Consider the following 27,515-nt stretch of genomic DNA (forward strand, 5'->3'; position numbering starts at 1 on the left):
ATCCCAGAATCTTAAGTAGTGGTAAAGGGCCCGCGGTTCATCTCAGCCTGAATTGACAGGAAACTGACTTGCCCAAGGTTGCACAACTAGCATGGTCTGGTCTTCTAATTTCTAGACCGTGCTCTTTCTGTCCGTCACCATAGTTACAATAACTCAGCGCATGGAAATGCAGTTTGTTTTCACATCTGTAATGTTTAAAGTGAAACGCACGCACACACACACACACACACACACACACACACACACATCAAGGTGCAGACAGCACTTCGAGTTTGCAAGGAGCCGTCAGCACTGGATTGGAATGCACCATGTTCTCTGTTTTAAGGGAGGTGATGAGGTCACATCAATGTACCAGGGTCTTTAGTTATAAGTCACAGAAATAAGCTCTCACTTGAACGCTCAAGGAATGCATTGGAAGGATAGCAGGCAGCTTGAGGATTGAAGGAGACTGGCAAATCAGGCTCAGAAGATAACCAAGACGAGAGGCCAGGCAGCGACTACCACAGCCAGGGGTCACCCCTCAGAGTCAGTGTAGTGAACATGCTGTCGGGTGCAGCGGCCCCTGGACACCAAGGCCAAGAGCCCCTACTCCAGCCACTGCTCCTTCCAGTGGACACTCACCCTGGGGCTCAACTGTCATCAGTTGTCTCTTACCTCCTCTGTCTTTGCATCACGCTCTGTGATTCAAAGCCCCAGGAGGAGGACTCTGCTAGCTGAGCTAGATATCTGAGATCTGGTGTGGTCGGCAGGTGGGGGTGCGGGGCCAGAGGGAGAGTCTCTGGCCTTCCCATGCTGGGCATTGGGAGGAAGGTCGCTCCCTACAACCAAGCTTTACAAAGAAGGAAACCCCCTACTTGGAATTCTTCCCAATGAGAAGGTGATAGAATGCTGAGTAATCACAAACGAATGAATAAACACAATAGAAAATCCATGACATAGGGGCGCCTGGGTGGCTCAGTCGGTTAAGCGGCTCAGGTCATGATCTCACGGTCCGTGAGTTCGAGCCCCGCGTCGGGCTCTGTGCTGACGGCTCAGAGCCTGGAGCCTGTTTCGGACTCTGTGTCTCCCTCTCTCTGACCCTCCCCCGTTCATGCTCTGTCTCTCTCTGTCTCAAAAATAAATAAACGTTACCAAAAAAAAATTAAAAAAAAAAATCCATGACATAAAAAAAAAAATTCCAGGAAAAGTATATGGCCCAGATGCCTGCCCTTCTCCCTTTCTGGAGTCAGCATACTCTACTTGCCCTGTTCCCTCCCAGCTCTTCTTTACCCCCATCGCTTCCCCATGCCGAACAAAACAGATGCTCCAAGGAGGAAGTTCAAGGTCAAATGATTCTCCTGCAGCTCTGTTTACCTCGGTCACCACCAGATTCACCCTGGAACCCTTGAGTGTCTTCTGCCTCCCATTAATATAAAATCCAACTGCCTGACTAATTTTTTTTATTGTGATAAAATTCACATAACATAAAAGTCACCATTTTAGCTATTTTTAAAGTACACAATTCAGTGGCATTGGGTACATTCACAATGTTGTACAACCATCACCACTATCTAGTTCCAGAGCATTTTCATCACCCCAAAAGGAAGCCTCATGCTCATTAAACAGTCATATCTCATCCTGCTTCCCCTGAGCCCCTAGAAACCATTAGTCTGCATTCTGTCTCTATCGATTGGCTTATTCTGGAAATTTCATATAAATGGAATCATATGCTAGGTAACCACCTTCCTATTAATTTTCTGCCTGCTCCTGCTACAGGTTCTCTAAGATCTGTCTCCTCCCTACCTCTGAAACCTCATCTCAGCACATGACAGGGAACCAGCACTGGCTACTCAACCCCTCCCCCATAGAAGGGAGAGGGAGGAAACATCAGAAAGATAATGAGAATCCCCTGGAGAGACAGAAAATGGTTGGGCATCTCTGTATGATTAACAACGACACAGAACAGAAGAGGGCTGGGTAGGAGATGGGGGGTAGGCCAGAGGAAAGCTGTTTAGTTGAGTAGTATTCTTTCTCTTTTGGGGGCCGTTCACTGCCCACCCCTTTAACTCTTCAAGGCAGAGAAACAGCAGGGCCACATCAGTGCTGGCCGGGATGGTGACATATAGCAGGGCAGCAATGGGCTAGATGGGGCAGGGAGTGATTCAGGGCGGGTTCAAACCGTCCTACCCATCTCTGAGTGTCCCTTCTTCCCTCCAGTGAAGGGCAAAAAGAGAGGCTGGATGGCCAGTGGGGTGGAGTGGACCGATTCTTTGTTAATGCTGCCGGATCCATTCTCCACCCTTCTCCGCTTTATTCCTTTCCTGCGTGGCTGAACCCTCTGGACTGCATCATGTGGACTTGCTGGAGGGTTTTCTGTTCGGGTTGGTCGATGATAGGCACTTGCAGACTAGAGAATGGGACGGTAAGGGCCCAAGGTACTTTTTCCCTTCTGGCTCTGCTCTGAAGCCATTCCCCAGGCAGGACCTCTGCCTGACTACAGCTCCTATGAGGCAGCCTCTCCTTCGCGTTCCCCTCTCGTGTTGCCTCTGCTTGGTCTTCATTCTTAGGGGTGGTAATGGTTTCCTGCTGTTGTTGGTGTCTGGGTGCCTCCCCCGCTCCCAATAGTCCTTTCACTGAAGTCTTCACTTGAGCCACACGGGGCGAGCTCTGTTTCCTGCTGCGACCTCACTGATCTAGTGTCCATTGCCTCCCCCAGCTCCTAAGCTCCTGAAGAATAGGAACATTGTCTTAGTCACCACTGCATGCAAAGGTTATCTGGCCATAAAATGTTAAATGAATCAATCAAACCTGTGCTGAAATCTGTCTTTTCCCATGAATTTTGCAAAGTCAGAACAAAGAGCAAGCGTAATCAGCAGCATGTTCTTAACTTCTATTTCCAGGAAAGCAACTTGCGTTCTTTCCACATTGCCCCTTCCTGAGGTTCCCAGTGCCTTCAGGTATGGCCTTGGTGTCCCACTGCAGTATTGGACAGGGACCCAGGCAATGCTTTTACAAATTAGGGTGTTGATTACAATTGCTCGTCCAAATGCATTATTTTAAAAGGGCTACATATCCCATGTGTGAAACCTTTCTACATAATTGCCAGCGCAGTGTATCAAACAATTTGTTCAACCCTTCAGGCTTCTAAGGTGCTTAATCTCATTTATTAAGTGACTCTCCTCCACTAAATAACCATCCTGGTCTCCTTCCTCTAGGCCTTGTTGCTACGGATAGACAAATCTGTGCTCTGGATTTGCTGGCTAATATATCATCACTTCCCACTGATTGAAGGTGATCAGTGCTGGGAATACAGACATGGGGGGAGGCTGGCAAGTTAAATGCATGATCCAGAGGTCAGATGTGGGGAGAGAGAGAAGGTGCAGGGGCGTTCTCAGGTCTAAGAGTTCAGGTAGAAGAGGTCAGAATCTGAACCATGGGTCTAAAGCCATGGGCACCACGGTAAGAAGACAGTCGGAAAGCAGGGCCACCTTATATGCTTCCTTCCCAGACCACCCCTCCTTCCCTCCCTCACTATTTTCAGAGTGTAGAAACAAGCGGCTGAAATGTGGGGGGGGAGGGGGGGGGAGGGGGGTAGAGATCTGGGTAACTCCTGGTATAGGCTAAAGCTTGAGGATTTCTGTTTGTATTTCTAGTTTTGGCGGTCTTTTGTTGGGTTATACTGGAGAGTCTTATTTTCCTTAGTGCTTACTAGTAAATGATAATGCACTTAGATCATTTGAGTATATTTGCCCTTCAGAGACTTAGAGGATGTGAAAGCTGGCAGAATTCTTAAAGACACTTCATATTATCTTTATTTTACTAATGGGAAAATAGAGTCCCAGAGAGATTGTTAAGTGTTTTTGGTAGGACTACTCATGTTAACAGACAGAAAACTAAACTCTAGCAATGAAGGGAAGGTTATATTTCCATATAACTGGAAAGTATGGGACAATAGTTTCAGGTATGGCTTGATCCAGCAGCTCACTGCTCAACAATGTAACTGAGGTTTCTGTTTATTTTCTATTTTCCCATTCTGCCTTCCTCAGGATTCATCCACTGCCTGGCAGTCTAGTCTTTATCCTTGTGGTCACATGTGGCTGTATTAATTCTAGGCCTTATATTATTGATAGGAGCTACAGCATAGACAGCAATCTTCTTCTTGTCAGGAGTCCTAGAAAATGTCTTCTCAAATCTCATTGTCTGGACTGGGCTTCATGTCTTCCTTTGAACTAATTTCTGTAACTAAAGAGATGGTTTAGAATGATTGCTTTAGGACTATTAGGCCTAACTCCTGGAGTTTGGAGTCAGGTTAAGTAAGACCGTTTGGGTTAGAGTGGAGAAAAACTGCTTTTCCAAAGGAATTTTGTGTTTCTGATGGTGGTATAATGAAGGAATGGGTACTGGGGAGGCTGACTGCAAATATCCAAGGACAGGGACTCAGCCAAAGTCAAGCAGATGGTTGTGGCCAAGGTGGGACTAGAACCCATCTAATGTCTTCAACATTTGCCATAGATGGTTACATAATGCTACTTGAGGTAGTGGGTGTTTCACAACAGACATCCAAATGAAACTATGCATTTGCTTGTTACATTGTTTATTCTTCAGCTATGATCACAAGTAAGTACAAAAACACACCTTGCCACTTAGGAACCATATGAGTACAATTGTCTGAGTTACTTAGTTTTGCATCTCATTAAGGCATGAAGACTTTCAGGAGAAATTGAGTGGATTTTTGAGATCAGAGTCATATCATTTAAATAAGTGCCTTTTAGTCTTACTGAGGGTTTAGCTGTCTTCTGGAACTTTTTTTTTTTTTTTTTTTTTTGAATTGGAATACAGTTATGGGACAACCTGTATGAGGTGCTTTAGGCCTGAATTTTTTCTTCTCATCCTTCTGGGGAAAATGCTTGTTAATGTCCCTCAATTACATCTCTTTTTCTTATTCAGGAATTATAGAGGCAAAGAAGAAGAAAGGAAGGGTTGTGAGCACCTGCCATGGGCCAGGCACTGTGTTAAGCCCTAAAGATAAAGGAAGGAAGGCTAAGCCTTTGAGGAACTCCAGGTTTAGTGGGAGAGGCAGATAATTAAATGTATAAGTAAGATACCATGACAGTAAGTGCAATGGTAGGTAGAAGGGTAGGGTGCTTTAAGAACACAGAAAAAGGCAGCGAGTTCAGAGCAGGGAGAGCCAGGAAAAGTTTTCTGGAGGAGAACTCAGCAAAGGATGAAGCTAGCTGGGTAAACAGGGAAGGGTATTCTACACAGAGGGGCCTCATGAACGCAGAGGCATGAAATCTTACAGTGTGTGGACATGAATCTCCAAGCAATTTAGAAGGGCAGAAATGCAAGGGCAAGGCAGAGAGTGGGGAGCAAAGATGTGGGAGAGGCAGGCCAGGGCTGGGTCACAGAGCTTGAAGGCTCTCCCGTGGGCGATGGGATGCTGCTAACCACTTGTCAGTAGGTAAAGACACGGTTTGTGTTTTAGGCATATTTCTGTATCCATTAGGTGTCATGGTTGCAGGCAACTCTGGTTAATTTCCAAAGAAGGAATGGATACTTTGGAGAGAGGTAGAATCCTCCAGAAAACCGAAGGAAGAACCGCAGCACCCAGGCTCTGAAGGGAACTCCCAGCACAGAGATAGCAGGAATTGACTGGGGGTCTCCTTGGTTGGGAACAATCAGGTCCAACCACTTTCATTGTTTATGTGGCTCTGCCTGGGATCCACATACCAGATGAAGACTGTCCTATTGCCTCAGCTTGAGGGCACACCTAGCCTGGGTTCGGTAAGCTCAGCATCTTGATTGACAGTCTCACCAAGCCTGTATCTAATGGGAAAGGGTGGGTTCCCAAAGCAAGATCAGGGTGTTGCTGTCATAAGAAAGAGGAATGCCAGCTATGTAAGCTAAAGCAATGGGTGTTCACTTCCACAGCTCTTTGGAAGCTGGATTTGAAGACAACAAAAGATGGGGGGGGGATTAGAAGGCATAAGATGATGGGGGGTGTGGGTCAGGGCTGTGTTAGTGCCAATAGAGAAGGACTGTGGGATTTAGGAACACTTATGGGATAAAAATTGGTGGTTGACTCTCGAAGAGGGAAGAGGGAAAAATCAAGGATAACTCCCAGGTCCTAGTATGCAGCAATAGATATCACTACTGGAGAGAAAGGAGAGAGTGGGGGCAGGGAAGATGACAAGTTGCTTAGGACACACTGAGTTTGAGAAACCTGTGAACATCAGGTGGAGGTTAGAATTTGAAGCAGTAACTGAACTCATAGACACGGATAACAGAACCCAGAAAGGATTTTGGAAACAGCCACAGAAAAAGCTGGCCAAGGAAAAAGTCAAGACAGAAAGAATGGAGAGGAGGAAGAGAACCAGGAACTCTCAGGCTCACAGAAACCTTCAGGATTCCAGGAGAGGGCAGATTTCAGCTCTGGTACCGGTAGAAGCCACATTCTAGGGAACTAGTGTATAAATGGGAGATGAGGAAGTTCTGGTAAAAACATGTATGCCACCTTTGCAAGAATCTCAGGTGTGAAGGTCTGGGAACCTGCAAGGTAGCTAGCTGGAAGGCGTACAGCCTCAAGGGAGCTGCGTGTTTTCTTTTTCTTTTTGTTAGATGCATTGATTTTTTTTTTTTTTAAATGAGAACAATTCACATGCCATACCTTTCACTCCTTTAAAGTATATTATCCAGTGGTTTTTAGTATATTCACAAAGTTGTATCATCATCACTCCTATCTAGTTCGAGAACATTTTCATCACCCTGGATGAAACCTCATGCCCATTAGCAGTCACTCCCCATTTCTCCTTTTCCATGGTTCCCTGGCAACCATTCACCTACTTTCTGTAGATTTGTGTATTCCAGACATTTCGTATAAACAAACTCACATGCCATGTGGTCATTTGTGTCTGACTTTCTTCACTTAGTTTTCAATGTTTCTCCATATTATAGCATGTATGTGTACTTCATTCCTTTTTATGGCCCAGTAATATTCCATTGTATGGATAAACCATAATTTACCCTTTCATCAGATGATGGACCCTCCGATTGTTTCCACTTATGGCCATTAATGAATAGGCTACGAACATCTGTGTGCAAGTTTTTGTGTAGATGTTTCCAATTTCCTTGAGTATATACTTAGGAGTGGAATTGCAGGGTCTCAGTGTATTCTTGCTGGGAGAGACTTGATCTGTTTTTTTTTTTTTTTTTTAATGTTTTTTAAATGTCTTATTTATTTTTGAGACAGAGAGAGACAGAACATGAGCAGGGGAGGGGCGGAGAGAGAGGGAGACACAGAATCCGAAGCAGGCTCCAGGCTCCAAGCCGTCAGCACAGAGCCTGAAGCGGGGCTCGAACTCACAGACCACGAGATCATGAACTGAGCCAAAGTAAGTCAGACGCTTAACCGACTGAGCCACCCAGGCACCCCTGGGAGAGACTTGATCTTGTTTGCAGCGGAAGGTACTGGAACCAGCACAGAGGGGAGAGTATGGACAGGGGGTGGGGGAGGAGTAAGAGGTAGGTGCTGGAGAAGGGCCACTTACTTCAGCCTCACTCACTTTTTCTGCTGGCACAACCCTAATGCCCTAACCTCATTTCTCAACTACTAGACCCTCTGCACACACATCACACTTGCTGGATAAAGCACCCCTGGGACCCGTCTCAGATGCGTCCAGGCTGGTGGCTTGTTTTCTGTTGCAGTTCACAATTTTGGGGTCTCCTCTGGTTAGACCCTGGTCTATTCTGGTTTGTTTTTTCTCCCGTAGATCCGTTCACAGGTGAATAGGGACCATCCACCATGTAGTCTAAGTTTGATTCCTGGTTCCTCAGGGCCATCCAGGGCTCCCAGACATCCCGGATGAGGAAGGACGCCCCATACCCACCGCTGGGGACCGAGAACGCCAGCACTCAGCTTTCTGCGTTGCCCTTCGCAGCCACCGCGCACGCGCCGCTCCCTGCCAGGGAGGAGGCGGGGAGTGGGCGGGGCGGATATCTCTCAGACCAATCGGAAGCGAGCGCCCCCGCCCGCCGGGCTGGTGGACCGAGCTTGACCCCGGCGGTGGGCGGAGTAGGCAGGGCCAGCCGCGCGGCCGCGGGGGGGGCGGGGCCCAGGGCTGGAGGCGGGGCCTGGGGCTGTCAGTCCCGCGCCCGCCGCTGCCGCCGCCGCCGCCGACGCCGCAGCCGCCGCCGCGGTTCCTTACATGCCGTGGCCCGCTGGCTGCCAGCGCTGCCGCCCGCCGCCCCGGCATCCCGAGCCGCCTCCCGCCTTGCTGGCCCGGCGCGCAGGTAAGACCGGCCGCGCTACCGAGCCCTCGCGCCCCCTCCTCGGCATCGGTCTGCCGCTCGGGCGCCCCCTCCGGGCTGTGTCAGCGCCGCGGCTCCCCTGGCCTCCCGGGGGCGGTCCCGGGGGGCGGGACGAAAGGCCTCCCCAACCCCCTACAACCCCCGGGCGCCGCGCCTGCCGCGGGGTCCCCGGGCCGCGCATCTGCAGCCCAGCGTGGGGCCGGTGCCGAGCCCCCCCCTCCCCGGCTGATTACACAATCGCAGGGGCTGGGGGCGGGGGTCTCCTCCCGAGGCCCGGCTCCACACCTGTCCCCGCGACGCGCTCCCGGGCAGAGGGCAGAGACCCAGCGCGACAGCGGGGGCCCGGAAAGTTTCACTTTGTGGCCGGGGTTTGTTGACATCTCTGAGATGCGGGGAGATGGAGGCTGAGCCTCAAGGATGCGCCTGGCGCGCAGCCTTCCCTTTGCCCCGGGGTGGCCCTAGTCCAGGTCTCCCTTCCAGAAGTCCTGCCTGAGAGCCCTGCCCCGGGGCTGGAGGCTGCTGCAGGGCACACGGGTCGGTCAGCCTTGTGTTAGCGAACCCTGGCCCCAGGATTGCAGCAGCTGAGGACAGCTCAGCCTCCCGCTCGGCTTTTCCCCCTTTCCTAATTTAGTATTGACATTTAGACCAGGTAGGCGAATTTACTTAGCGTTTCCCTGACAGTTTATATTTGTGAAGTGCTTTGCCATCCCTGATTAGTTAATTAACAAGGTGGGAAAGCAAAATAGATCCTAAACCCATGGCTAATGCCTTGAGTCTAGCAACTCTTTAAGAGCCACTGAGAGCTTTAGGCTGTTTGCGATGAGATGCTTTGGGCCAAGGTGCTGCCGGGAGAGCTATTCAGTGTCTTCTGGTTGCCTGGGAAGGTTTGGGTAATAATGGCAAGGCTTTCTCTGCCTCTCCCTGCTTACGCTGTTTATTCAGAGTCGCCAATCTCATGTTGAGTTATTTGATCACCTTCACTTAAGCAAAGGAGGTTTTAGAAGTATTGCTGAGGAAGTAGCTAAGGAAAACAAACAAACAAACAAACCTGAGATTCAGATTAAGTTTGGATACTTGTCTGCTTTCCCAGGATACCCCTCCTGTGCAGAAAACCTTGGCTCTTCCTGTTCTTTCCCCATCTTCCCGTAGGACCGTATCCAACTGGGTTGGCGTTACTGGCTTCTCATTTCGTACACAGACCTCTTGCTACCTGTGGTGTACAGACCTGCCTAGGGACATGCTGTAAGAGGGGGCTTAATTAACACTTTTATCTTCCCATTAAGCAATACAGCCTGAAATCTCTTGTAATCAGGCACTGTTGTAGTGTTGAGTCTTTAATAATATCTAATTCATGTTAATAGTGTTTCTGTAATAATCTTTCTATTAGTATGCCAGCTCTGCAACGCCAGTACGTTTAGCATAGAGGCAGCAATTTCCCAGAAATATTATCATGGCGAAAACAATTCTCCCGCAGATTTGCAGCCCACTTTACTTAGATAATGCCTGCTAGAGGCGGTTAAGGTTTTTTATTCTTTGGTGCAGTAGGTGTTACAATGCCTTTGATCTATGAGGTCCTTTCTCCCTGTAGTAATGGTCTCAAGCCACTGGGTCACTTCAATATTATTTTGAGTACTGTCATTTGAGTTTCTCCCCCATGTTGATTTCTTTTGGGACAGGGTATAGAGCTAACAAGATTTAGTTTTGATTTGCCAGCCTAAATTTTAAGAAGGATGATTCTTACTGTGTTCGGGCTTATGTTAGAGGTCTGATGGTAATTTTATTAGCATATGTACCAGATACTGTTTTGGGTGCTTTATGGATATTAAGGTGTCTAATTCTCACCTGACCTTGTAAAGGAGGTCTCCTTGAGGCCCCGTCGATTGACTTAGGTCGCACAGTTAGGTAAATGACAGCCAGATTCTAAGCTAGGCAGCCTGGGTTCAGAGTCCACGTTCTGAACCAACCTCTACTACCCTGTTTCTGTAGGTTATTCTTTCAACAGGTATTTATTTCTACCTTCTGTCTGTACAACACTGCATTCTGCAGTGTGGGTGAAGAGTGCTTTATAGTGTAATAGCAAACACGGGGTTAGGGGTTCTTTTTGTGGTCTCAACTCTACTGCCAGCTAATCTGTGATTTTGAGCGACATACCCGATCTCTCCCTGCCTTCCATTCCCTCATTGGTGGAACAGCAGCAGTTGAAGCAGATGAACTGACTAGACTTGACCTGTGGGGTGCTGGAGAGATGAGTGAATGCATGTCTGAATTAAATATCCTCCTCTCTAAGGCACAGTATAAGATCAAGTATCCAATGAGTGGATTGTGCGTGTGTGTGTGTGTGTGTGTGTGTGTGATACGAAGGAGCGGTGGGTGTATGCTCTGGGCTGCCAGTGGTTGACAGGCTTCATCTTAAATACTTCAATCTGATTTTATTCTGTTGCCACTAGCACAGTCCCTTTGGCAATTAAAAAAAAAAAAAAGCAAGACAACACGGAAAGAAGTCATCCCATAGAAGTGGGGTAACCATGTGCAGCACTGTGGGAGGGGCATTTGTGGGGGACAGTTTGGCATTACTGTGCCAGAGGCTTGGGGTCAGATGATGATGGCAGGCTCTGAATGGCAGGCCCAGGAGTTCTGAGAATCACAAGTCAGGGTTGAAAGGAAAATTTAAGGTCATTATGTTTAACACCCTCTTCCTTTTTCTCCCTCCACCACATATCCAGTGGATAAATCCCTTATGTGTGTGTGCCTTCCCACTCAGCACTCATCCTGCCCTTGCTCAGACTCCTCCTGGGTCAGACATTGGGTGGGCTCCACAAGTCTGCGCACCAAGGAAGTATTGTATCCAGTGACAGTGGATTGTATCCAGTGACAGGGAATGGGAAACCGCAGAAGGGTTCTGGGTCCTCTGGCTTGTGCTCTTGAAAGACCATCATCGGCATAAACTCTGGATTCGAGGGGAAATGTGAAACCAGGAAGTTAGCGAGGAGGCCTTGGCCAGAATCTAGGAGTGGGGTGATCCAGTGGCATGGGGGTAACAGAGGGAGGAATGGACAGAATCCCCCACACCCAGTGCTTCCCTGTCCACAAACATCAGAGAGGAAGAAACAAGTCAGCATCTCCCTAGGGTGAGGGGGGCTTTGGAGAACCCCTGAGTAGAGCTGGGGAGTCTGATGGGATGGGGAGGAGAGACAGCTATATATGTCTGTTTCCCAAAGATGGATGATAGACTGGGGCTAATGTAAGGCCTCTGCAGACTGGAAAACATTTTCTTTCTTCTCAAGAAGGGAGCATCCCATTTAAATACAGTAGGAAACTCCTTCTGCCTAATGAAGAAATGTAACAGTATTTCCCCGTGGATGTTGCCACCTCTTACACTGGCTGGTTTAGCTGTGTTGTGCTTCTTGGTCACGTTGGGAATCTGGTGTTATTTGAAGTTGTAACAGGAGGACATGTTGGTGATGCCTTTTTTGCGATTTCATTAGGAAACCTTCTTTTGGGGGATTCTGTTTTCCAGTGACACCAGCTAAATGCCGGAGAGCCAGCATACCTTGGGGAGTGCTCAGAGAGTCATTAGAAGTTTTTCCTTCTAACACAAATTATGGGGCACTTCAGAGAAGGCCTGGGTGAAATGATTACCACATTGACAGGCAAACAGGATAATTTGGAGGAAACCAGATTTACACGGGGAAACCACAAAGACAGGAAAAATAGCTGGGAGTGTTATGAGTTTAGTTTTCTCTTGTTAATTTATGTGTTTCTGGCTTAGGATGCAGCATGTCTTAAATATTTGTACTCACAAATTTATTTTATTTATTAAAATTTTTTTTAAGGTTTATTTATTTTTGAGAGGCGGGGGAAGGGCAGAAAGAGAGAGAGACACAGAATCCTAAGCAGGCTCCAGGCTCTGAGCTGTCTGTCAGCACAGAGCCCGATGCAGGGCTCGAACTCACACAGTGTGGGATCATGACCTGAGCTGAAGTCAGACATTCAACTGACTGAGCCACCCAGGCACCCCTATACTTACAAATTGATAAGTTAAAATGTATCTAATACTGCATATGGAAATGAACTGTATATCCTCAATTTTTTTTTTTTTTTTTTTTTTTTTTTTTTTGCCAGGACAACATGGGACTTGGGTTTTCAATATCCTTTAGACCAGTGGTTCTCAAGCAGGGGCAGTTTTTGCTGCCCCCACTCTCCCAGGGAACATGTGGCAATGTCTGGGACAGTTTTGGTTGTCACAACTGGGGCTGGGGTGTGTGCTCCCCTCATTTAGTGAGTGGAGACTAGGGATGCTGCTGAACATCCTATAATGCACAAGACAGCCCCGCCCCCCACAACCAGAAATTTTTCAGCCCAAGATGTCGATAGAGTTGAGATTGAAAAAATCCACTTCAGATCATAGAAACATTTCTTTTAGGAACAAGGGGAAGTTAAAGGGAAGAGGAAGAAGAAGGAAGGTAAGTGTTCCTTGACTCTCTGAAAGTGATGATAGTACCCTCACTTTGGACCCCCTGGGAGTGGGAGCCAGCTAAACAAGCGGTTGGAACCCAGGCATCTGTCTGCCCCCCCCAGGAACTATTTCAATACCTGGATTGCTCAACATACTAGTTTGGAACCAGAAGTAGAGGCCCTTGTAGTGGGATGAGGCTGTAGGGGTGATTTCTGGAGGCAGAAGGTTTACAGGCCAAGAGGGGAAGTTGGGTTGTGCCAGACTCATTTTGAAAAGTTCTAGGGAATTTTTCGAAGGTGATTTTGTCGAGGACACCAAGGGTGAGGCTTAGAAGATGCAGTCTCTGCTCTGGGAGGGCGTGATCCCTCTGGGCTGTCGATCTGAGAGTCTGAGGACTTCCCAGATTTTTCTGTGTCCCAATACAGGGTGACAGACACTTGGTTTTGTTTTCAAGTTGTATCTGTGTCCTCTCCCTGCACCCCTTTAAAAACTTTCTTACTAGGGAACATTTTAAACCTATCCACAAATTGAGAAAAGAGTATAATGAACCCCTGTTTATCCAATGTCCAGCTTCAATGATTGTCAGCACCTGGCCGATCTTGAATTTAACCCCCCCTTCCCCCCCCCCCCCCCCGTTTTAGACTCCCCACTTCCTCTTTTTTTTAAAATCTAGAAAATAGCTTAAATAATTCCTGATCACCTGCCTACTAGGAGAGGCTTGGCAGTGAAGGAGGGAGGTGATTTTCCGGTACTTGGGTCTCCCTGGAGGAAAACTGATAATGGACATGTGGAATTCTGAGGGCCTTGAGAGGCCAGAAGGTAGGAATAGGCCCAGGCAAATCTAGGATGGGGGAGCTCAGCTCACAAGTACAGGTGACTCGGCACAAGTTTCTTTCTTTTTAAGCCTCATTGATGGAGCCGCCTACTTCCTTCGAGTCTCTGCTGGTAGGAATGTGTTTCTGGGGTTTGCAGTTGAGGGCCCTCCCTGTTCCTGGAGGGAGCTTCCTTGTGTGTTTCCTTGTAGGATGACCCTTTCCTGTTTCATGGCTCACTCCATGTGTGCTGTGTGGCATGAAGTCAAGTGTTCCGTGTGGCCCTCTGGCTCTGGCCTGAGGGGTCCTCACTGCCTGACTCCTCCCTGGAAGGCACAGGGCAAGGGATGGGTGGGACATAGGGGTGTTATTTCCAGTGGTTGTGGATCCTTTTTTGCTTCTCTGTGTTTGTTAGCGAATGTAGGGCTGTCCTGTTGTATTTCCTGGCAGTCCATACCAGATGGGGACGGCAGTGCAGTTTAGGCTTTGCAAACAGGGCTTTCTGTTTTTTAAATTGTGTCTCCTGGAGCTAAAGGATTAAGTTTTATGGTTTTTTTTTTTTAGGCCATTGGAGAATCGGCATGCATTTACTTGATTCAGTGTTGTGTTGAAATAGGCATCCCAAAAACGTGGCTGTAAAAGTTGAGAGAGTTCTTGAATCAGCAGATAATTGATGTCTACGAATTTTAATTAGTGCTGGTTTCTATAAATGTAGACATTCTGGACAAGGTTCACAAGCAAATACTTTAGTATGAAGTTCTGGACGCCTGAATGGCCGTAGTTCCCATCCTTGTTCTATTTACTAAATACATTTTTACCCTTTCCTTATTCCACATTGATGTTTAGGTGGCACCAGCTTATTATGAGCATCCTGTATCCACAATCGTGGATTTTCGGGTATCACGCCTTTCTGTGGGGAAGGCAGGTCCTACTCTGTTCTAGTAGTTATTACCCTGTGCGTCTCCTATGTGCCGGGCACCTTACTTATATTAACTCTGTTAGGACCCTTCTACATAGGAATTAGTATTCCTGTTTTGCAGATGAAGAAACTGAGACTTAAGTTGAACTGAGAGGTTGGGAAATGCTAGGAGGTAGCACTGGGTGTTAACCCAGGTTTAACCAAAGCCTGAATGCTTTGCACTGAGCCTTGGCTCTCAAGGTGCAAAGTTGGTGGGAGTTTGTAGGAGGGTTGGTAGAGAAGACGGGGCAGGTGAAATCCTGACACTGAACCCCCTGGGAAACATTGCTTTTGAATGTGATAAATTACTTGTGTCCTCTTTTTGAGCTGACTATATAAAACAGAATCACACTCAGCCATATTTGGTCAGCAGATGTGTCTTATTTGGTCTGCCCAGTGTTTTTATTTTATTTTTTTTTAAATTGGATTAGTTGTCATCATTTAAAAAGTGGGAGATTTCACACTAAAATTTCCAAATTTCTTGGCTTCTCTTGAACCATCAGGAGATCTGGCAATAGCAGGCCCACATTCCTCCTTGGCAATAGTTAGTAATGGTGGCTGCTCCTATCTTTACCATCTTACCACCCCGCCCTCTTCACTCGTTTCTGTTACTTGCCAGGACTGTTAAGGCATTTGAATCAGAGGCCCCCTTATAGACATTACGCACATGCTCTCTGTCAAGGATGCTTTGGTGGAGGCTTGTTCTGTATTTAAATTAATGATCCCCAGCAATATTTCCCTTTGTAGAGCGCCTAGAGAGGTTGGCTGTACTTGGCCTAAGAACAGACACATCCACGACCCCCTTCTCCCTCCTTCACTAGCAATGGCTACGTGGACTCTGGATGGGTTCTTGGGCTGAGGGTGGACCCATTAGATATCTGGGATTTGGCTACCAAATTGGTGAGTTGAGGAGCCTGAGGCAGGAAGGACTGCTCGATGCAGGCTGACAGTAGTGACATTGGAAAGGTAGATGAGTGAGCAAAGAAGCTGGGTGGCAGGTGCATGGCAGCAGAGAGGGTGGAGCTGCCTGGTCTCTGCTTCCTGCGGCGGGGTTCCTCTGTAGACATAGCATTCATTCAGTGGTGTTTACTGAGTGTTTACTATAGGGCCAAGCACTCTTCTGTATTCTTGTGGTATATCAGTGAATAAAAACAGACAAAGGTCTTTGTTCTCAGAGAGCTTATATTTTGGTATGGGAAAACAAACAACTCTGAACAACACAAAAAGTGAATAAATATAAAACAGGTAAGGGGGTGGTGATAAGTGCAGGGAAGTAATATAAACTTGAGTAAGGAAACAGAGTGGATGTTAGGCACAATGCTGTTATGTTAGGTTGATCAAGGAAGGCCTCTTGATTGAGTGATACTTGAGCAGACATGTGAATGAAGTGAGGAGTGAGCCAGGAGGAAACCTAGGGGTGCAGCATTCCCTGCTCAGGATTTGGCCAGTGCAAAGGCCCTGAGGTAGGACTATGTTTGACTTGTTTGAAGAACAGCAAGGAGGGTATTGTGGCTGGAATTCAGCAACAAATAATGAAAGGGGGCATGGAGGGAAGGGGGGGGCCTTACAACTATGTTAACGACTGACGCTATTCTAGTGAAATAGGAAGCCACTGGAAGATTTTGAGCACAGGTGGCATAGCTGGCTTCCGTCTTGAAAAATGTAAATGTTTTATGGGGAAGAGACAGTAAGGCAACTAAGGCAAACCCAGGACAACTAATTAGAAGGCAGTGCAGTAGTCCAGATAAAGTACAGCAGTGGAGGCGGAGGTGGTGAGAAGTGAAGTTCTGAATATATTTTGAAGATAGAATTGACAGGACTTGAGGATGTATTTGGTATTAGATATGAGAGAAAGAGAGGAGTCAAGATAAGTCCAACCTTTGAATAGAAACATTGCTGTGTTAGTTGGCATTTCCCCTTCTTTTCTTAAAAAAACATTGAAAAGCAATAAGGGAGGTGAAACGATAATGATGAAAGCCTTTAAAATTATTCTATTTTTGGCAAGACGGGGAGAGAAATTTAATCCAGTGACTTCAAAATGTGTGTGAAAACTGTCCTGAATAGATGAGATCAGGCGGAAGCCAAGCAGGAGGAAGAAATGAAGAAAAACAACATAGAGATGGTGAGAGGGCCCAGTAACTACAGATCTCAGAAAGTTCCGGGAACTCATGCTCTTTAAGGTGAAAAATGCATGCTGATGTTTTATCCCTTGCCTGTAGCAAGTGTTGTGGGCGTTGGGTGTCCAGCTGGAGGAATATACCTTCCTGGATGTAGTTTGACTGCAAGAAGCACAAGAAGAGGGGTTACCTAAAAACCCACACAGGCAAGCCGCCATGTTTATGAGAAGTATTCTGTCTCTGTGGGAGTGGGGAGGAAGAGGGCCTTTGGGTTGCAAAAATAGCTCATTTAAAAGAGTATAGTGGCTGTCCTCCCCTCCCCTGGCAAGAGGAACCCCATGCAAATACTGTAGCTGCTAAGGAAAACTAACTCATTCAATGATAATGAAGAAGGAAATGGTAGACTTTGATTTCTGATAGTGGTAGGCAAGCCTATTTGGACTGAAGTTCCTGCTGAAAAATATTAAGATGTTTGGTATATTTTTTAAGTTAAAAAAATTAAATTTCCTTAAAAGCACTTAAGGGACTATCAGGCTGAAATCTATGGCCAAGTGGGAACCAGAGGGATGTGCAGATCACTAGAATGCTTAAGTTGCTTTTACCCTGAGGACATTGGTTGATTCTAGTAAATAGGGCTTTGGTTTTGGCAGCCTTGCAGGACAAGGAGGTTAGAAGTCAAAGTCTGTAGCTTGCCCAAGGTGGAGAGTCTCACAGGAGACTTTTTCCATATAAAACTGAAACTATGCAGGGTAAAGGTGACCCAAAAGTAAAGCCATCTCTTCCCATGCCTTAGAGACAGCAGAGAAGGTTGTCCAGTTACTGAGAGGAGCAAGATGAAAAGGAAAAGGTAAGCTGTAATCACTGGCCAGCCTTTGCAACAGATTTTGAATATGGTTTTATGCCACTTTGATTTTACAGAACCACAAGCTGTGATTTTGGTTTGAGGTTGTACCAGGTCACTAATGCTATCCCCCCTCCCTGTTGTGGGACCCCAGCCTTGTCATTATTACATGAAACCAACAATGAAGCCACCATGTTGGAAAGCATAGCAGAGAAACTGCATAGGGGAGAAACTGTATCCAAGTGACATTATTAGAACCATACCTAGTTTTTCTTTCATTGCTTAAGCTTTTTTCAGTTGGATTATTTATTATTTGGAATTGAAGGAATCAAAACTGACACAACAATCGACACAAAGATCAGGGTAGCTGAGTGTTGAGTTCAGAAACACTCACAGACCTATGGGATTTCACCTCACTGGATTGGATACTCCTTAGTCATCTTTGCTATGGAACCTCTCTTCCCAATTTTTAAAGTTGGAGTATCGCAGGGCTCAGGTCTTGGACCTCTTCTCCATTCCTAGATGAATTTATCTTGTTTTAGGGCATTAAATATGTATTTGTACCTGACTCCTAAGCCTATATCTCCAATTTTCATCATTCTTCTGCAATTCAGACCATTTTGATTCTACACTTGAGTGTCTAACAAGATCAGAAACTTAACATGTCTTATACCAAACTCCTGGTTTCCAACTTCCCTACCCCAAACCTACTCCTTTCCCTTTATCCTCAGGCTCATAAGAGAGCACCACCATCTACCTAGCTGCTCAGACCAGAAGTCTAGAAGTTATCCTTGAGTCTTCTCTTTCCTATAACTCCCACCCTTAGGCCAGCAAGAAGTCCTGTTGACTCCGCCTTCAAAATGTAGCCCGAATCTGAGCACTTCTCCTGGCCTCCACTGTTCCCACCATAATACAAGCCATAACCATCCTTTGCTTGGATTATTGCAATAGCCTCCCCCAGTCTATTCTATACACATTAGTTAGAGGTGTCTTTTAAAACATAAATCATATTGTGTTACTTGCCTATTCAAAACCAGTGTTTTCCTATTACATTTGGACAGATCATTACCACAGTCTATAGGACTGTGCACAATTGGACTCTTAAGTAGGTTTCTAAATTTCTCTTCGTTCTCTCTCACTAACTCTGCTACAGTTGCATTGGTTTCTTTGCCCTTTCTGGACAATCCCAAGTACATTACCACCTTATAGCCTTTGCTGTTATTCCTTCTGATCTGTTATGGCTCATTCTCTTACATCATTCGGGTCTATGATCAGATATAACCCCTTCAAAGTGACCTTCTCTGACTCTTCCAGGTAAAATAGTCCTTCCTTTCCCCTCCTCACACCCTTACCCTGCTGTATTCCTCCTAACACTAGTCACCATCTTGTTTATTGTCTGTTTCATTCACTAAGTTTAAGCTTTGTAAAGTAGGAGTGTTGTCTTATTTAATGCTTATTCCTAGCACTGGAGTAATGTGTGGGTCATGGTTTGAACGAATACATATTTTTGAGTGGCTTAGTAAATTACTAAGAGACTTATTATTCAACAAGTGGTTTTGAGAAAAGTGGTTAGACATTTAAGGATAAAATGGATGATTATTCTTATTTTTTTAAGGAGGCTCCATGCCCCAAATGGGGCTTGAACTCATGACCTCAAGATTGAGAGTTGCATGCTCTACTGACTGAGCCAACAAGATGCTCCTAAAATAGATTATTAATAAGAGGGCATTACGAACAATTTTATGTCAACATATTTGACAACTTAGATGAAATAAACAAATTTCTTTAAAAGCGTGATATATCAAAACTAACACAAGAAGAAATAGAAAATGTGAATGGAGCTATGTCTCTTAAAGAATTGAATTCATTATTAAAGACCTTCCCACCAAACAGGTAAACAAATGAACGAACAAACAAAGAGGCTCTGTAGGCCCATTTGGTCAGCCTAGTAAAGTCTTCCCAATGTTTAAATGACGTAATAACATGAATCTTACACATTTTCCCAGAGAATAGAAAAAGAAGTAACATGTCCCAGTTTATTCTCAAGAAAAATCATTATACCAAAACCTGACAAGGACATCACAAGAAAATTAAAGACTGAACTCTCTCATGGACATAGATACAGAAATTCTAAACAAAATATAGTCAAAATGAATTCAATAATACATGAAAAGGATAATATGCCATAACCAAGTGGGACAGGTTTCAGGAATTCATGAGTAGTTTAACATTTTTGTTTTAAGAGGTGGGAGCAGAGGGAAAGGGAGGGAGAGAATCTTAAGTGGCTCCAGACCCAGCATGGAGCCCAATGCAGGGTGCAGTCTCACAACCTTGAGATCATGACCTGAGTTGAAATCAGGAGTTTGACGCCTAATTGACTGAGCCACCCAGGTACCCCACAAATAGTTTAACATTTGAAAATGAGTCAAGATGATTTCCCACAATAACAGAATGCAGAAAAAATATATACAGTAATCTCAATAAATGCAGAAAAAAGATTTGATAAAATTAAACTCGATTCATGATAAAAAAGAGTAAGTCTCAGGAAAGGAAATTCCTTAATCTGATAATGAGTACCTACAAATAACTTAAAGCAAACATCATACCTAATGGGTGGGATGTTGAAAGCCTTCTCCCTGGGCTGTCTGCAGTCATGACTTCTATTTAACATTGCATTAGAAGTTCTAGCCATTGTAGCAAGGGCAGCAAAAGTATAAAATACACACGGATTGGAAAGTAAGAAATAAAACTATCACTATTAGGAGGCAACATGATTGTGTATTCAGAAATTTGAAAGAATCTATAGATACACTCTTGGAATTAATAAGAAAATGTAGCAAGACTGATGGAAACAAAGTCAAAATATAAAAATCAGTTGTACTTCTGTATACTAGTAATGAAGAATAGAAAATGAAATTTAAAAAGATGATACCATTTACAATAGCCTCAAAATCATCAAATTCATAGGAATAAATAGAGATGTACAAGACCTTTACACTGAAAACAAGAATATGTATTGAGAGAAATTAAATAAGACTTTAGTAGATGGAGAGATATACCATGTTCATAGACTAGATGACTCAATTCCCCCAAATTTATCTGTAGAGAGTGCAAACCATTCAAAATTCCAACAGGCTTTTTAAGTGGAAATTTACTGAGTTTGAAATTTGTATGGAAAGGAAAAGGGCCCAAATTAGCTAAGACAATCATGAAGAATAAGAACAAAACTAAGAGAACTTCCACTACCAGACATCTAGACATATCATAAAGCTATGGTAATTAAGACTGTGGTATTTGTTCTAGAATGGGCAAAAGGCCCAATGGAACATATTAGGGAATTTAGGAAGAGACCTTAATATGGCCACTTGATTTACAACAAAGGTAACACTGAAAGGTAGAAGAAAAAGGGCGTCTTTTCAACAATTAGAGCTGGTTCAATATAATATCCGTATGGAAAAAATTAATCTTGGCCTCTACCTCAAACCATTCACAAAAATTAATTTCAGCTGCATTGTACATCTAATATAATAAGACAATAAAAGTCTTAGGAGAAAACATAAGAGAATATTGGCATAACCTTGGGATAGCAAACATCTTTTAAAGAAGACACAAAAGCACTAACTATAGAGGAAAAGATTGAAAAACTAGGTTAGGTTGAAATCAAGAACTTTTTTTTTTTTTGAAAGAGAGTGAGTGCTAGTGGGGGAGGGGCAGAGGGAGGGAGAGAGAGAATCTTAAGCAGGCTCCACGCCCAGCACGTAGCTCGACTTGGGGCTCCATCTGTGAGATCGTGACCTGAGCTGAAATGAAGAGTTGGACGTTCAACCGACTGAGCCACCCAGGCACCCCTGAAATCAAGAACTGCTGATCAAAAGACACCATGAAGAAAATGAAAGGATAAGTCATAGAGTAGAAGATACTGTAAATAACTAAAAATCACTAAGGGAAAGTCAAGTAGCCCAGTAGGCAAAAGGACTGCCCAGTAGACAAAAAAAAAAAAAAGTAAATGAACAGTTCACACAGAGGATGTTCAAATGGTCGATACATAGATTAAAAGGTACTCAATTTCATTTGTTCTCAGGCAAATGCAAATCAAAGTTAAAATAAGTCTCTCTACATATCCCCTAGAGTGGACAAAATTAAAAAATTAGATAATACCAAGTGTTGACAAGAGCACGAACAACTGGACTCTTACATATTATCGGTGGGAGTACACACTGATACTGGTTGTATCTACTAAAGCCGAACACACATACTCCATACTCCAAATCCCATGCCTAGGTATATACCCAACATACATGTGTATATATGGTTATAAACAGTCATATATAAGAATGTTCGGGGCATCTGAGTGGCTCAGCCGGTTACATGTCCGACTCTTGATTTCAGCTCAGGTCATGATCTCATGGCTGATGGGATTGAACCCTGTGTCAAGCTCTGCACTGACAGCGTGGAGCCTGCTTGGGATTCTCTCTCTCTCCTCTTTTTCTGCTCCTCCCCCCACTCATGTGTGCTTTCTCTAAATAAATAAACAAACAGACAAACAAACATTGAAAACAAAAGGATTTCATGGCACTCATATTGTATTATTAACAGCCTCCAACTAGAAGTAAGCCAAATGTCCAAAGGCAGTAGAATGGATAAATTAATTATAGTCTATTCAGACAATGGAATGCATACAGGAATATGAGTAAGAAATCTATAACCGCGTACAAAGGCTTGGATGAATCTTAGAAGCATACGCCTGGGAAAAAGAAGCCAGATAGCGAAACAGGCAGAACTAATCTTATGGTGATATAAGTCAGGATAGTGGTTGCCTAGGGGAGGTAATGACTGGAAGGGGAAATTAAGGGGGCTTCCTGGGTGTGGGTCATGTTCTGTTTTCTGTACTGGATGGTGTGGCACACGGGTGTGGCACATGGGAATATGGCATAGGAGGCTCATGAAATTCACTTTGTGGAAATTCATCAACTTGTGCATTTGTGCACTTCTCTGTATCTTATACTTATTACATTTTTTATTTAAAAAGATCTGGATCCTTACTAAATTCTTAAACCAAAGTAAGTTACAGCTAGGTTCAATATTTAAATATGAATAAATAAATAAATAAATAAATAAATCCAATTCATTTAAATAGCGAATATTTAATATTCGTTAAAAATGAAAATTTCACAATTAAATATGGGTCAGCATTAAAAAATCTTGGTACTATAAATTGGACTGCATAAAATTAATTTTTTTTTTCAAAAAGCACAATTAAAATTGTAATTAAATCAAAGGTAATTGTCAAACTAAGGAAAATATTTGTAAAATAATAATATATTTTGTGTTGCCAATCATGTCATCAAATATTAAAAGACCAAGTGTTGCTAAGGTTTTTCAGAAGAGAACTCTGATACCCTGTTATTGGGACCATTTCTACAGCATTTTTAGAGGCATTTGGCAACATCCTGTAAATTTAAACTGTGCATCCTCTATGACCTAACAATCAATTTCCAGGGATTTTATCTCAGAAAAAATATTTGCATAAATGTGTAAAATTATATATATCAAGATCAAATATTCATTAAAGCATTTTTTGTAAACTAAGTTGACCAGTTGGTGTACTGGTTATATAAGGTATACTCTATATAATAAAATATACTGTGTCTGGTAGAAAGACTGATATTGATCTGTATCAACTGAAAAAGTCAGATGGTCAAGAGAGATTGAGTGCCAAATGAAAAGAGTAAATTGATGAACACTTATTATCTCATTTAAAGAAATATATATTTTGTTGAAAAATGCTTGGAGGGTGTCTGTATGGCTCAGTTGGTTAAATGTCCTACTCTTGGTTTCAGCTCAGATCATGCTGTCATGATTTGGGAGTTCAAGCCCTACATCAGGCTTTGTGCTGACAGTGTGGAGCCTGCTTAGGATTCTCTCTCTCTCTCTGCCTCTTCCCTGCTCACATGTGTGCATACACACTCTGTCTCTCAAAATAAATAAAAACATTTAATATATATTAATATATTAATATTATATATTATATATTATTATATATAATTATTATATATTACATATTATATTGCATATTATATACATAATATTAATATTAATATATTAATATATATTAATATGGCAAAGATACAACTCCTAATGAAGGCATTTTTTCCCCATCCTTCTTGCCTGTCTACCTTTATCTGTCGCTTATCTTCCACATGCACCCTACCTTTCAGTTTTCTACAGAACACAGATACATTCTCCTTGGAAATAATTTAAACAATATGGAGCATATAGAGAAAAAAATGTGGAAGTCTCCTTCCCAATTTTACTGCTCTCCCAGGAATTTTTTCTGTACATTTGCTCATGTGTGTATGTCTAGATACAAAGTCTTTTTTTAAAACATAAATGGGATACTTGCCCTCTACTTTTTAACCACATCCTACTATTGGCTGTTCCTCGGACTTTCATGCTGTTTCACCCCTACAGGAAAGCCCCTTTTGCCCTTTCCTCCAGTCCCTGTGCAATCAGCAGTTACAGCATGTAATTATTTGATGTTTTTACTAAGGACTTTGGAAGGGGGAAGTTCAAAAGGGACAAAGCAGGAGAGGAAAGCAGACACAGCCAGAGCCACAGGCAGCTGAAGGACAACGGGCAGTGTGGCAGGACACCATTTCCAGTTATTCACTGAGATTTTTGTCCCCTTAGTTCTTTTTACTTATAGCACATTCCCCTGCCTAGACAGCCAGGGCATTTCACGTTCGTTGCCTCAGGGGACAAGTGACAGAGCAGAATTCAGAAATTAATGCTTGGCTTTTGATTTTCCAAAGCCTGGTCCTCACGGGGGCACCAAAGGACTCAGTGCAGGGACAGTAGTTTTAGAAGGGTGCCTGATGAGTAAGAGAAGCCTTTTCTAGCACCCCTCAATCTCTCCTCCCTTTCCCAATGTGGTAATGGTGCCCTTGGTGAGGGGAGGGGGAGGTTCGAGGGGAAGGAGGAGAGGCACATGTTTGTGGACCCTGAGGAGGCTGGCAGCACCTGTGTCGAGGCTGAATCCTATGTAAGCCCCTCACAAGTCTGGGGACAGATACCAGAGGAAGGCTGTGCTCCTGTGTTTAGGCAAAGCCCAGGACAGTGGTGTGACGGTGCTTCCCATTGCCAATATGGCCCTGGAGCATCCAAGCAGAGATGGCCAATATGGCCCTGGAGCATCCAAGCAGAGATGGCTTCTTGCCCTATGGAAGCAGAGAAATCCCCCCCCGCCCCCCAGAGCCCTTGCACAGCACAGGGCAGGGAAAATGCTCCTGAGAGGGGCGGGTGAGGCTTGGAGGTTGGCTTAGAGAGGGCTGAGGAGGCCTGTGGTTGGGAGAGGAAGTCTCTGTGGTGCTCTGAGTGGCAGTGATCCAAGGCCGAGAGGGAGAGGGGAGGTGTGGGCAGAGGCTGGGGGATGGGGGAAACTTGGAACACCGGGTGCCTGCCCTCTGCCTCTGGCACCTTGGCACTCGCTGGGTAAGGCCCTGGGAATTAAGATGTAGCTCTGTGGACACGAGGCTGGGGGAGAGACTTTGAATTGCCTGCGATTACATTTGGAGGATTTAAATATAAATTAGATGATTAGAGGACAGTAAAGTTACATTCCCTGCACACCTGAGTTTGAGAACTGAGCATTGTCGCCATTACAAACAGAAGAGAAGAGATTCAGTCTTATTTTTTGCTTTGATTGTGGTGCCATTGGGCTTTGGTGTGATTGGCTCGGAGCCCAGGGATTTCCTTAAGTATGATCTGTGGGAGCCATCTCACTTTCTCCCTTGCTTGGCTGCTCCATGGGGCTTCCATGGACCTTTGGAGGCCAGCGCAGTTCTGGAAGTCACGGATGTGTTTGCCATCCCAACTGTCTATGAGCCGAGTAGGAAGGATGAAAGCAGAGTGGGACCTTTCTGGACAATACTATACAGGAACCCAGCCCATAATGCACTCAAAGTCGATGCTGAACCATCCAAGAGATGTGGATGAGAACCAACAAGGAACCGTGGGTTGCTTTTTGGTTTTAAAGTAAGCACCATGCCCAACGTGGGGCTCGAACGCATGACCCCAAGATCAAGAGCTGCATGCTCTACTGACTCAGCCAGCCAGGAGCCCCAGGGAACTGTTTTTTAACTTATTAAATTTGGGGGAAAATGCTGGTCACTGACTTGCATTAATTCAAGGGTTGGTTAGGTGATTTTCAGACCTATGTTTATCAGCGGTTCATAGAATTTGGAGTTAATTCTGGAAACCACCTGGCAACTTTAGCATCATTGTTGCCTAGAAACTCCACTTCAGTGGACATCACAACACAACAAGCTGATGGTGATGAAATGACAGAGGGGTGGCACTGGACTATACTAAGGGAAGTTTCTCTTCTCTTCTCTTCTCTTCTCTTCTCTTCTCTTCTCTTCTCTTCTTTTCTTTTCTTTTCTTTTCTTTTCACGTTTATTTATTTTTGAGAGAGATAGAGTGTGAGCAGGGAAGGGCAGAGAGAGAGGGAGACACAGAATCTGAAGCAGGCTTCAGGCTCTGAGCTGTCAACACAGAGCCTGATGTGGGGCTTGAACTCACAAACCTTAAGATGATGACCTGAGTTGAAGTCAGAAGCCACCCAGGCACCCTGAAGAAGTTTCGTTGGAGCTGCTCTAGGGACTCTATGAAGCTCAGGACGTAGGTGCTTTTCGTGGCCCAGTTTTATTTGTGCTCTGCTGTCTCCCCATTATTTCAGATTTTGCTGATCTTTGTCACAAATTTTAATCTACTCATCTCTTCTGTCCCCTTTCTTTTCCTGCCTTCCTGCTTATGCTTTGCACACTCTGTTAACCTCTTGGCTCTTTGCTGTGGCTGTTGGTTTTTCTCCTTTTCCCTGAACCCTGACCCTGCTTGCCCCTGGCTTCTTTCTTTCCTTGTGATGTGCGCATCCTTGCTCAAGTACAGGCTGCATTGTTAATTTAGTGGCCTGCCTTTTTCTTTTCACCTAGCAGACTCTTCACCAGCTGGGAAGGAACACGTATCTGCTCTTCAGGAAATGCTGCCCTTTGGGTGGAAAAGGACTGGTTTCCTGGCAATGCCAGAATGAAGATCCTTCTCTGCTGGAAACAAACAAAACCCCTTTATCTGGGGAACTTCCTATTTCCTCCACTGAAAGCTGTGGTTCTCAAACATGGGGCATTATGCCAGGGGCACATGAAATCATAGGATAAACTGGGCACATCTTCCTAGATGTTACTTGGAACTTTGGGGGAAATTGTCTCGAATTTTTCTTCCTCATCAAAACCACTGTCGCATGTGGGTTGAAGAGTCAAATTCACGTGGCATTTAAAGATTAAACAGGAGATATAAAAATTTCATGCTTCTGATAAGCTGCTTTGGGTTATGTCTTCAAAATTCCTGGGGTGTCTTTCTACTGCTCTGCTGTCAGGAAGTACTTCAGTGGAGAATTTTGAGAAGCATAGAAGGCGTTCCCTGGAAATGACAGACCGCTACAAGTTTCACCCAGTGAATTCAGCACCTTGGGCTGATTTAATGAAGTTGGAAAAAACTTTGAAATATTAATGGAGATTGCTTTCCTCCCCATCCCTTAAAGTTACCCAATGCCTCCACTTATGCTGTTATTAATTCATTGCCTGGGGAGCATTTGGATTGTTAAAGCAGAAAGGTAAAGATAAAGAAACAGGGTTTCTATCGAGATTTATATATGAATTTATATATAAATTCATAGCAGAGACCAGCAAGTCTTTTGGTTTGTGAGAGTTGGGTATTGAACATCAAAAGCAAATCTCTTTGAAGGGATCGGTGTGTCCTGGGTTGAAGTGTGTTTCCCCCACAATTTGTATGTTGAAATCCTAACCCCCAGTACCTGAGAATGTGACCTTTTTTGGAGATGGGAAGTTACAGAGGTAATCAACTTAAAATGAGGTCTTTAGGATGGGCTGTAGTCCAATGTGCCTGGTGTCCTTATGAAAGAGGAGAGGGAGTTTGGACACAGATATGCATAGAGGGAAGATCCTGTGAAGACACCTAGGGAGAAGATGAC

The 27,515-nt window shown here is 44.5% G+C and overlaps 1 protein-coding gene across 2 annotated transcripts in view; it reads left to right on the forward strand.

The window, feature by feature from the left end:
* The first annotated feature begins 8,122 nt into the window (after positions 1–8,122).
* The window catches only part of HIVEP3 (HIVEP zinc finger 3), a 470,028-nt gene continuing 450,635 nt past the window's right edge, over positions 8,123–27,515 (forward strand). For both annotated transcript variants that reach the window (XM_053896690.1, XM_019429176.2), the window contains exon 1: positions 8,123–8,268. The gene's annotated coding sequence lies outside the window, so the exon portion shown is untranslated. The remainder of the gene's footprint in view (positions 8,269–27,515) is intronic.

Source organism: Panthera pardus, unplaced genomic scaffold, assembly GCF_024362965.1.
Source record: "Panthera pardus isolate Hobbes unplaced genomic scaffold, ASM2436296v1 HiC_scaffold_11, whole genome shotgun sequence".
Classification (NCBI taxonomy): Eukaryota; Metazoa; Chordata; class Mammalia; order Carnivora; family Felidae; genus Panthera; species Panthera pardus.